Below are 13058 nucleotides of genomic sequence, written 5' to 3' on the forward strand. Positions count from 1 at the left end.
CACACACATAATATTACACATTAAGGGTCTCACGACCCATAATAGCAGTCATTCAATTACAAGCCATCGGAACAGTTTAAAACTGTCTGAGTACAGACAGGGCAACTAGACGGCACATGGCCTGACTATACTACACATCAAACGTAGGGCCAGATCGTAGCTGGGACACCAGCTACTCGTCGTCGTCGATGTCTACGAAAAACTCTCCATTAGGGTCATTAGCAACCTCTGCAACATTTATTAAGCAAACATGAGTACGAAGGTACTCAGCAAGACTTTAGGATAACTAACTACTCATGCAAGGTATCAAAAGGTATTGTGGGGTTTCATGCGGAAAGCCAACATTTGACTCGTGGCTGGACAACTTGCAATTTTAAATAGTTTTGACAACTTGATTTATCGCACACGAGTCCACTAACACCACAACAATACACTATCGTGGAATCATTCCGTCTCCATACGGAAATGCCGTCCACGACCCTCACGCTTATCTTGGCAATTTTATGAGTAGCCATTGAAGTTATCTATGAACAACATACGTCTCCAAGTAGTCCATATCCGCGGACGCGGCTATTCGAATAGATCATAACCCTGCAGGGGTGTACTTCGTCACACATGCTCTCGCCACTTATCGCCATGTGCACTCATGCACCTCAGCAACCTTCAAGCGGAAGCCCAGCGAGGGAGTCGGCCACGACCGTTAACCATGCTAGTACCTAGTCCAGGTTTATCGCCTATCTGAGAGTAATCCGTACGGAAGTCCGGCCGAGGTTTCCGCCACGGCCTCAAACGATGTGCGCAGGGTTTCCAAGCCCACCATCCGGGTGCCACTTGGTACACCGTGCCACGGCCTACCGCATCACGGCCCACCTCTCAGGTCAGCACCATGCACGGCCTCCAGCATTACTATAAACACCAAAAACTACTTGCAAATCCTGGACCGAGTACTAAGCGATTAATAAGTCGAGAGGGTCAATTAAGTATCCCAACGTGTGGTAGTATCTAGTCTTGGATTACATACACGGAACTCAGTTCCTAAGGACGGTTCCAATGAAACAACCCGCCATGTACTCGTACACAGCCATTCACCGGTACCTTTAGCAAATCAGGTTCACACACAACCTTTGCTTACCAAACACATTCTCACAATTCTGTTCATCTCCCAGATGACAGACCATACACAACTCTAAGCATAGCATGCATAGCAGGATAAGGCACATCAAGGCTCAAGCAACTACCAGGTATGCTAGGTTGCAAGGTTCGGCTAGTTACTGTGACAAGGTTAGGTCATGCAAAGGAAGTGGGTTCTACTAATCGTGGCAAAAGCAGCTGAAGCATTTGATCCTAATGCAATAAATAAGTGCAGGAGCAAGAACATGGGATTTATCGGGATGATCAAAAATGGTTGCTTGCCTTGTTGCTTAGAGGAGGGACAATATCCGTCAAACGGATATTCGGTGGAATCCGAGGGTGCGGGGCCTACCGAAATGAATGGCAACAATCAATAACAATCATATGCAAACAAGATGATGCATGAGCATGGCATGAGAATGGAAGGTGATAAACTATTATAATCACCATGTGTTGGGTTTGAAGTTGATTTGAATCATATTTAAATATCAATTCAAACGAGGTATTCTCGGATACCGGTTTAATTGATTCGACCTGATGCTCAGATCAACTTGATGTTAACATGCATGAGATGTCATGTTAAGGTACTGATTTGTAATTAGGACAGTGTGTGATCATGACATTCATGATGAAATTTGAATATTTTCCAAATTCCTTTTATAAAGTATTTATAAGAATTGGCTTATTCATTAATCTACATGTTTGGGTTCTGTAACTTTTTCAAACATGAATGAAAATAGCATATTCAGATTCCTTGAATTTTTCTAATACTTTTTCATATATAAATTATTTTCATTGGAGTTACAGATTAATTTCTATGAATTTTTGAAGTTTTAAACATTTCTGGAATTATTTTTATACTGGAAAATACTTTTATTGCATCAGCATGACATCAGCAGGTCCATCTGGCCGTTGAAAGTCAAACCTGACCAGTGGGACCCACTGGTCAGTCTCTCTGGTCAATTTTAGATTAAGTTTAAACTTAATTAACTGATTAACCTTACTGGACCCACATGTCAGTGACTGATTAACTTATTTGATTTGTTTTTATTAACTTTAAACTTGCCAGAGGCTGGCCCCACCAGTCAGTGGCTCAGGCCAACCGAGATCCACCGGCGGCGAGGTCGTCCTCGCCGACGGGGAGCCTCCGGCGAGCCTCAGAACCTCGGGGGGGGGGGGGGGGGTGGGCTCGGAAAAGGCGCACAGAGGGACAATCGCACGGTTGAGACCATGGAAGGAACGGCCACTCGATGGCGCGCACGATGGGACAAGCCCTAGGGGCTGGGGTAGCCGGAATCATCGCCGGCGACGAGCTTGGCGGCGACCAAGTTCGGTCATCGTCGAAGCCATCGGATACGGGGTCAAAACGCTCGGGGTTGGGCACCTAACGCACCTACACGACGTCCTGAGGCTGTTGGTAGCCTCAGACGGACCAGCACTTCACCGGAGGGTTACCGGCGACGAGCTGCAGTGGCGGTCGTTGTCGGGCTCCGGTGAAACTTGGGCTAGAGGAGGGGATCGACGGGGGAAACTTAGGGGAAAAGACCGCATGCTCACGGGGAGTGCAGGGCAGGGCTTAGACGGCTCGGGGAAGGCCTGGGGGCAACGAATCGAGCAGAGCTCGCCGGCGGCCGAAGGTTGAAGATGACGTTGCCGTGGGCGTTGCAGGGCTCGGGGTAGCTTCGGCTTCTGCAGGGGGGACCAGACCGACGAGGCGGAGCTAACGGTGTGCTCAGCAGGAGGATCCTATGGCTAGGGGCACGGGCAGCTCGAGCTTTGCTCGGCTCCAATGGCGGCAGAAGGGGGAGCAGAGATCCGAGAGGAGGGGGAGGATCTGGCACTGGGAATGGATAGGGTCGGCCTCGGGGAGCTTATCCCCGGCCTTGCCAGCGCGAGACGGTGGCCAGGCAGGGGCACAGGTCCGTGGCTGCGACGGAGAATGCGGCGGCCACCTCCTGCTGCCCACTGGCGGGGAGGAAGACGACAGGGGCTTAGATGGGCCGGGCCAGGTGAGCGGCAGATAACTCTTTTCCCTTTTTTTCATTTTTTGTTTCTGTTTTGCTATATCACTGATTTTCTATTTATTTCAACTCCCAAACAAAATGTAAAAACTATGTTAAGCACCCTAGAATATTAGTTGGAATATTTCCAACTATTTCCAAAGTTTTCAACATTTTTGAAAATTTAAAGTTTCTGATTTCAAATTTAAAATTTGAAACCAGTAGCTTTTTGCACTTATTTAAAATGCTTAAAGTGTCAAGAAAAATGTTTTCTTCATTGCTCATTTACTTTCATGATTTATCAGAAAGTTTGAACTTTTCTTGAGGCCATTTTGGATTCATTGATTTTGACTAGTTTGAGATTTCCTTTATTTAAAGTAATGGCTAGGGTTTTGAGTTTTTCCTTTGCCACTTTCTTTTTCTTGTTGGAAAATCTTAGATGCAAATGCAATGAAGACATGAGCACAAGACTAACTTGCTTAAGGGGTCAGGGATGTGACAAGTTCCTCGATAACGTAAGGACCTTCCCATTCAGATAAAAGCTTGCCTGCGAAGAATCTCAAACGAGAATTGTATAGCAGGACATAATCACCTACATTGGACTCTCGTTTCTGTATTCGTTTATCGTGCCATCTCTTAGCCTTTTCCTTGAACAACTTGGCATTCTCATATGCCTGGGCTCTCCATTCATCTAACGAGCTGATATCAAACAACCGCTTCTCACCGGCAAGTTTGAAATCAAAGTTGAGCTCTTTGATTGCCCAATAAGCTTTGTGTTCCAGCTCAAGAGGTAAATGACAGGCCTTACCGTAAACCATTTTATACGGCAACATGCCCATGGGATTCTTATAAGCAGTCCTATAAGCCCATAGTGCATCTTCAAGTGTGTTAGACCAATTCTTTCGAGATCTATTGAGGGTCTTTTGTAGGATCAATTTGATCTACCTATTACTCAACTCCACTTGACCACTAGACTTAGGATGATAAGGAGATGCAGCTCTATGGTTGATCATACTTAGCGAGCATCTTGCGGAAAACACCATGAATGAAGTGTGAACCGCCATCAGTCATCAAATATCTAGGGACTACAAATCTTGGGAAAATGACTTCTTTAAACATCTTAATAGAGGTGTGGTGATCAACATTTTTGTGGGAATAGCTTCTACCCACTTAGTGACGTAATCCACATCGACTAATATGTGAGTGTACCCATTGGAACTCGGGAAGGGTCCCATATAATCAAAGCCCCAGACATCAAATCGTTCAATGACAAGTGAATAGTTCATAGGCATTTCTTGACGTTTACTGATGTTCCTTATTCTTTGGCATTTGTCACAAGACAAGACAAACTTACGGGCATCCTTGAAGAGAGTGGGCCAATAGAAACCTGATTGCAATACCTTATGGGCAGTTCTATCTCCAGCGTGGTGTACTCCGTAGGCTTCGGAATGGCACTTCTGCAAGATCTGTCCCTGTTCATGTTCAGGCACACAACGTCTAATAACACCATCTACTCCTTCCTTATAAAGGTGAGGATCATCCCAAAAGTAGTGTCTCAAATCAAAGAAGAATTTCTTCTTTTGCTGATAGGTGAAACTGGGTGGTATGTATTTGGCCACAATACAATTTGCATAATCGGCATACCACGATGCACTATGTGAAGTGCGGATGACATTTAGTTGCTCATCAGGAAAGCTGCCATCAATAGGTCGTGGGTCATCAAGGACATTCTCTAGCCTAGACAAGTTATCTGCTACAGGATTATCAGCACGCTTTCGATCAACGACGTGCAAATCAAATTCCTATAGCAGGAGAACCCATCTGATCAGCCTAGGCTTAGCGTCCTTCTTCTCCATGAGTTACTTAGTAGCAGCATGATTAGAGTGAATAGTGACTTTTGAGTCAACTATGTAAGATCTGAACTTTTCACATGCAAACACGACTGCTAAAAACTCCTTTTCCATAGTGGCATAGTTTCTTTGGGTATTGTCTAGAGTTTTACTAGCGTAGTGAATAACATTCAACTTCTTGTCAACTCTTTGTCCTAGAACAGCACCAACAGCATAATCACTAGCGTCACACATAATTTCAAAGGGCAAGTTCCAGTCAGGTGGTTGAACAATAGGTGCGGTTATCAAAGCCTTCTTAAGTATTTCGAAGGCTTCCTCACATTCCTCATCAAAAACAAAAGGAACATCCGTCTGCAAGAGGTTGGTAAGAGGCCTAGAAATCTTAAAGAAGTCTTTAATGAACCTTCTACAGAAACCAGCATGACCTAGGAAACTCCGTATACCTCTGATATCTGTGGGGCAAGGCATTTTCTCAATTGCATCAACCTTAGCCCTATTAACTTCAATGCCTCTTTCAGAAATTTTGTGTCCTAAGACGATGTCTTCATTAACCATAATGTGGCACTTCTCCCAATTCAAGACGAGGTTGGTATCTTCGCATCTCTGTAGGACTCGATCAAGGTTGCTGAGGCAATCATCAAAGGAAGAGAATATAGCCATCATACATCTTTGAAAGGTGGCAGGTGCATTGCATAAGCCAAAAGGCATACATCTATAAGCAAAGGTACCGAAGGGGCAGGTGAAAGTGGTTTTCTCCTAATCAGATTGTGCAACAGGTATTTGCAGGAAACCTGAATAACCGTCTAGAAAGCAGAAGTGTGTGTGTTTGGATAGCATTTCTAGCATTTGGTCGATAAACGACAAGGGATAATGATCTTTCCTGGTTGCCTTGTTCAGTTTCCAGAATTCTATCACCATCCTATAGCCAATAATAATCCTTTGTGGGATTAATTCATTCTTATCATTAGGAACGACGGTGATGCCTCCCTTCTTAGGTATGCAATGTACTGGACTTACCCAATCACTATGAGCAACAGGATAAATGATTCCTGCTTCGAGAAGCTTTAATATTTCTTTTCTCACGACCTCTTTAATCTTAGGATTTAATCTCCTTTGATGATCAGCAACTGGTTTGAAGTCAGGATCAGTTTTAATCTTGTGCTGACATAGAGTGGGACTAATACCCTTAAGATCATCAAGAGTATATCCAATAGCAGCACGGTGTTTCCTCAGAGTTTTTAGTAACTTCTTCTCTTCGTGCTCTGAGAGGAGAGCACTAATAATAATAGGATACATCTCCTTCTCATCAAGATAGACATACTTAAGAGTATCAGGCAACTGTTTAAGCTCGAACATAGGATCACCCTTTGGTGGGGGAGGATCCCCAAGTAGTTCAACAGGCAGATTATTCTTGAGAATAGGATATTGTTCTAAGACAATTTTATCTATCTCATCTCTCTCCTCCATATGCATATAATTTTCATGCTCAAGCAGATATTGCTCTAAAGGATCCGTAGGAGGTACGGCAATAGAGGCAAGAGCAATGATTTCATCCCTACCAGACGACTCTCTTTCATGGGGTTGTCTTCCAAACTTGGAAACGTTAAATTCATGAGACACACCCTCGAAACTAACTGTGACAGTCTGCTTAATGCAATCAATGTGAGCATTGACAGTGTTGAGAAAGGGTCTACCAAATATGATGGGACAAAAGCTATCTTGTGCAGTACCAAGGACAAGGAAATTAGTAGGATACTTCGTCTTACCACACAAGACTTGTATGTCTCTCACAATTCCCAAAGGGTAGATAGTGTATCTATTAGCTAGCGTAATAGTGACATCAATGGGTTCTAACTCAGTAGGTGCAATCTCATCTTTGATTTCATCATATAGGGAATGGGGTATTGCACTAACACTAGCACCCATATCACATAAACCATGGTAACAGTGATCTCCTATCTTGACAGAAACCACGGGCAGGCCAACTACATGTCCGTATTTGTATTTCTCATAAGGTTTAGCAATTCTAGCGGAGTCCTCACAGAATTTGATAACATGCCCATCTATATCTTTGGCTAAGAGATCTTTGATAATAGCAACACTAGGTTCAACTCTAATCTCCTCAGGGGGTGCAAGTGGCCTAATGTAACCCCTACGTATCACAGTTGGAGCTTTAAAATAATCCTTTATCCTAGCAGGGTATGGTGGTTTCTCAGTGTAGGCACAAGGAACAACAGGATCACTAAAAGCAATGACTTTCTCCTCAACTAGATTGGTTTTGACTATGTTGCTTTCTACAGGAGGATGATACTTAAACCACTTCTCTTTGGGAAGATCAACATGAGCAGCAAAAGATTCACATAGAGAAGCTACTATCTCAGAGTCAAGTCCATACTTAGCGCTAAAATCTCTCGAAGTGTTTGTCTCAACAAAAGATTTAACGCAATCAAACTGGAAATTCATACCTCACTCCTTACCTTCCTCCAGCTCCCAATCTTCAGAGTTACGTTTGATTCTTTCCAATAAATTCCACTTGTGGTCAATATCCTTCTTCATAAAAGAACCGGTACTAGAAGTGTCAAGCCTGGTACGATCTTCATGAGAAAGCCGAGCATAAAAGTTTTGAGTTATAATTTCTCTCGAGAGCTCATGATTGGGGCATGAATATAGCATTGATTTAAGCCTCCCCCAAACTTGAGCTATGCTTTCCCTGTCACGAGGCCAAAAGTTATAAATATAATTCCGATCACGATGTACTAAATGCATAGGATAGAACTTTTGATGAAATTCCAATTTCAACCGATTGTAGTCCCATGATCCAGTATTATCACATAGCCTATACCATGTCAATGCCTTATCCTTCAAAGATAAAGGAAAGACTTTCTTCTTTACCTCATCCTCGGGCAAACTTGCAAGCTTAAATAAACCACAAACTTCTTCTACATAGATCAGATGCAAGTGTGGATGTGAAGATCCATCTCCTGTGAAAGGATTAGCCAGCAGTTTCTCAAGCATACCCGAAGGAATTTCATATAAGATATTTTCAGTAGGTACCTCAGATTGAGGAACAACTCCTCGTGCTTCCGTTCTTGGTGAATATACCCCGAACAAACTCCTCAAAGGAACAGTTTCCATAGTGACAAGTGACAATAAATTTCAGCACAGTATATAAATGTTTCCTTACCAATTTCCACTTACCAAAGCCTAAACCCTTTTGTAGCAATGGGGAAGCAAGTGGCCCAATCCCTTTTGTAGCAAGAGACAAGCCTAAACAAAGTCTTATAGGAGGAAAAACGCTCCCGAGGACACACGGGAATTTCTGTCATGCTAGTTTCATCATGTTCATATGATTCGCGTTCGTTACTTTGATAGTTTGATATGTGGGTGGACCGGCGCTTGGGTACTACCCTTACTTGGACAAGCATCCCACTTATGACTAACCCCTCTCGCAAGCATCCGCAACTACGAAAGAAGAATTAAGACAATGTCTAACCATAGCATTAAACTAGTGGATCGAAATCAGCCCCTTACGAAGCAACGCATAGATTGGGGTTTAAGCTTCTGTCACTCTAGCAACCCATCATCTACATACTACTCCCCAATGCCTTACTCTAGGCCCAAGTATGGTGAAGTGTTATGTAGTCGACGTTCACACAACACCACTAAAGGAAAAGACAACATACAACATATCAAAATACCGAACGGATATCAAATTCACATGACTATTATCAGCATGACTTATCCCATGTCCTCACGAACAAAAGTAACTACTCACAAAGCATAATCATAATCATGATCAAAGGTGTAATGAATAGCATCAAGGATCTGAACATAAACTCTTGCACCAAGTAATCCAACTAGCATCAACTACAAAGAGTAATCAACACTACTAGCAACCTTACAAGTACCAATCAGAGTCGCGAGACGGAGATTGGTTACAAGAGATGAACTAGGGATTGGAGAGGAGATGGTGCTGATGAACATGTTTATGAAGATGCATCCCCTCCGACAAGAGGAGTGTTGGTGATGACAATGGCGACGAGTTCCCCCTCCAAGAGGGAAGTTTCCCCGGCAGGATCGTCCTGCCAGAGCTCTAGATTGAATCTGCTCAAGTTCCGCCTCGTGGCGGCGGCGAATCCATGAAAAAGCTCCCGATTGATTTTTTTCTGGACGAAACCCTTCATATAGCAAAAGAGGGGGGGTCAGTGGGCCGTCAGGGAGCCCACAAGCTTGCTAGCCGCCACTAGAGGGGAGGTGGCGGCTACCAGGCTTGTGGCGCCCTGGTAGCTCCCCTCTGGTACTTCTTTCGCCCAGTATTTTTTATATAATCCCAAAAAATTCCATGTAACTTTTCATGGCATTTGGAGATGTGCAGAATAGTGGACTAAGATTTGCTCCTTTTCCAGTCCAGAATTCCAACTGCCTGAATTCTCCCTCTTCAAAAAAACCTTGCAAAATAAGAGAGAAAAGGCATAAATATGGTACCACAAAGTAATATAACAGCCCATAAAGCAAAAAATATCAACATGAAAGCATGATGCAAAATGGACGTATCACACGACTTCTAACTAAAGTTGACTCTTCTCGGGTCCCTTTTTCATCAATCTTTATTTTACTAAACAAGGACCAATAAGAGACACACCAATCATTTTAAGATCTTCATTACTTTTATGAAAGTAATCACTAGAAAACGCTCTTTCTAAAAATTCTGTTTTAGCTCTAAGCATAGAGGTTCTTTTCTTACTTTCATACATAGAAAAACAAAGAGCTTTAATTGATTCTTAAACTTTAGGAACATAAATTTTCATCTTGAGAGTTTCTACATCATGAGAAATTCTATCAATACTTCTAGACAAATCATCAACTTTATTCAACTTTTCTTCTATCGAAGTATTGAAAGCTTTTTGGGTATTGATAAATGATTTAATATTGTTATAGATATAAGAGTTGTTCTATTATTAGTATAAGTAGGATTCCGATAGTAATTACCATAATTATTAGAGGAATTACTAGGAAAATCCCTAGGATTAAAATTACCTCTGTAAGCATTGTTATTGGAATTGTTTCGTGAAATAAAATTCACATCTATGGCATCACTATTTTGCCCAATCAAAGTAGACAAAGGCACATCATTAAAATCAATAGGAGCACTTTTATTACCACAACTTCATAAGATCATCAACTTTTTAACTCAATGAATTTATTTCTTCTACCGAATTGACCTTTTTACTAGTAAGAGCTCTTTCGGTATGCCATTCTGAGTAATTGGCCATAATATTGTCTAGCAACTCAGTAGCTTCACCCAAAGTAATTTCCATAAAAGTACACCCTGTAGCGGAATCCAAAAGATTAGGAGAAACAAAATTCAATCCGGCATAAAAAATTGTATGATCATCCAAAGATTTAACCCATGAGTTGGGGAATTCCTTAGCATCAATTTCATGCTTTCCCAAGATTGTGAAACATGCTCATTTTCAAATTGCTTGAAATTCATGATCTGGGTTCTAAGGGAAATAATTTTTGCGGGCGGAAAAAATTTAGTAATGAAAGCATCCTTGCATTTGCTCCAAGAATTGATACTATTGCGAGGCAAAGAAGAAAACCAAATTTTTGCACGATCTCGCAAAGAAAATGGAAATAATTTCAACTTCACAACATCATTGTCCACATATTTTTTCTTTTGTATATCGCATAATTCCACGAATGTGTTAAGATGGGATGCGACATCCTCATTAGGAGTACCGACAAATTGACCTTCCATAACAAGATTCAGCAAGGCAGTATTAATATCACAAGACTCCGCACTAGTGGCGGGAGGAGCAATCGGAGTGTTGATAAAATCATTGTTGTTGGTATTTGAGAAATCACACAACTTGGTGTTCTCTTGAGTCATGATGACTTCACAACAAGACTGCACACAAAAACATATCTGACGAGAAAACGCCGAATGAAAAAGAGGGCGAATAAAACGACATTTTTTATGAATTGGGGAGACGAAAACGAGAGGCAAAAGGAAAATAATGTAAAATGTGAGGAGATGTGGTTTGTGATTAGGAACCTGGTTGATGTTGAAGATCCTCCCCGACAATGGTGCTATAAATTCCTTTTGATGTCTGCTAGAACCACGTCGGTATTTCCCCAAAGAGGTAGGGATGATGCAGTATAGCGACGGTAGGTATTTCCCTTAGTGATGAGACTAAGGTTATCGAAACAGTAGTGGAACCTCCTCACACCACATAAATAGCACTTGCACACAAATAACAAATACTCGTAACCCAACGTGTTAAAGGGGTTGTCAATCCCTTTCGGGTACGGCGCATCAAGATAGGCAAATAACGTGAGGTGAAAGTGGTAGATAGAATAAATAGATCGCGGAACAAATAAATTGGAGCAAGGTATTTTTGTATTTTTTGTTTAATATATTTGAAAAAAGCAAAGGAAAATAGATCGCAAAGGCAAATATGATGAAAAGAGACTCGGGGCCGTTGGTTTCACTAGTGGCTTCTCTCGAGGAAAATAGCGAACGGTGGGAAAACAATTACTGTTGGGCAATTGATAGAACTTCAAATAATCATGACGATAGCCACACAATGATCATTACATAGGCATCATGTCCAAGATTAGTAGACTGACTCCTGCCTGCGTCTACTACTATTACTCCACACATCGACCGCTGTCCAGCATGCATCTAGTGTATTAAGTTCATGGAAAAATAGAGTAATGCAATAAGAATGATGACATGATGTAGACAAGATCTACTTATGTAGAAATAGACCCCATCTTGTTATCCTTAATAGCAACGATACATACGTTTTGTCTCCCTTTCTGTCACTGGGATCAAGCGCCGTAAGATCAAACCCATCACAAAGCACCTCTTCCCATTGCAAGATAAATAGATCAAGTTGGCCAAACAAAACCCAAATATCGGAGAAGAAATACGAGACTGTAATCAATCACACATATAAGAGATCAAAGAAGACTCAAATAACTTCCATGGATAAAAACATAGATCTCATCATAAACTCAAAGTTCATCGGTTCCCAACAAACACACCACAAAAAGACTTACGTCATATCGATCTCCAAGAGACCATTGTATTGCTAATCAAGAGAGAGAGAGAGGAAGCCATCTAGATACTAACTACGAACCCGTTGGTCTACAAAGAACTACTAACGCATCATCGGAGAGGCACGAGTGGACATGATGAACCCCTCCATGATGGTGTCTAGATTGGATCTGGTGTTTCTTGGCTCTACGGCGGCTGGAATTGATTTTTGTCCCGCCCCCCTCTTTGGTTTTCTGGAATATTGGGGGTATTTATAGAGCAAAGAGGTGGCGTGGGAGGCCAACGAGGAGGGAACAACCCACTGGGGCGCGCCTGGGCATCCAGGCGTGCCCCGGTGGGTTGTGCTCCCATCGGAGCTCCCCTCAGGTGCATTCCTGGCCCACTGGATGTCTTCTGGCCCAAAACATCCACAAACAGTATCGCTGCATTTGGACTCCGTTTGGTATTGATTTCCTGCAATGTAAAATACATGCAGATAACAACAACTGACATTGGGCACAATGTCAATAGGTTAGTACAAAAAATGATATAAAATGACTATAAAATGATTATAAAACATCCAAGAATGATAATATGACAGCATGGAGCAATCAAAAATTATAGATATGTTGGCGACGTATCAGCATCCCCAAGCTTAATTCCTGGTCGTCCTCGAGTAGGTAAATGATAAAAACAGAATTTTTGATGTGGAATGCTGCGTAACATGTTCATCACATTTTTTTCTCAATAGCATGGACATTCGGACTTTTATATGGTTCAAAGCAATAGTCTAGTTTTGACATGAAATACTCAAGCATATCAACAAGCAACCATGTCTTTCAAAATATCAACACTAAAGCAAGTTATCCCTAACCCATTACACTCAATCATTGATCCATTCATGAAACACACTCGAATATTAGCTACAACCAATGCTCAAATACGATCATATTACCCCTTAGTTGGTGCTTTATGAGAGAAGATGGAGACTCAAATTCAAAACATAAATTGCATAAGTAAAAGAAAGGCCCT

The sequence above is a fragment of the Hordeum vulgare genome, chromosome 1H, assembly GCF_904849725.1.
Source record: "Hordeum vulgare subsp. vulgare chromosome 1H, MorexV3_pseudomolecules_assembly, whole genome shotgun sequence".
Lineage (NCBI taxonomy): Eukaryota > Viridiplantae > Streptophyta > Magnoliopsida > Poales > Poaceae > Hordeum > Hordeum vulgare.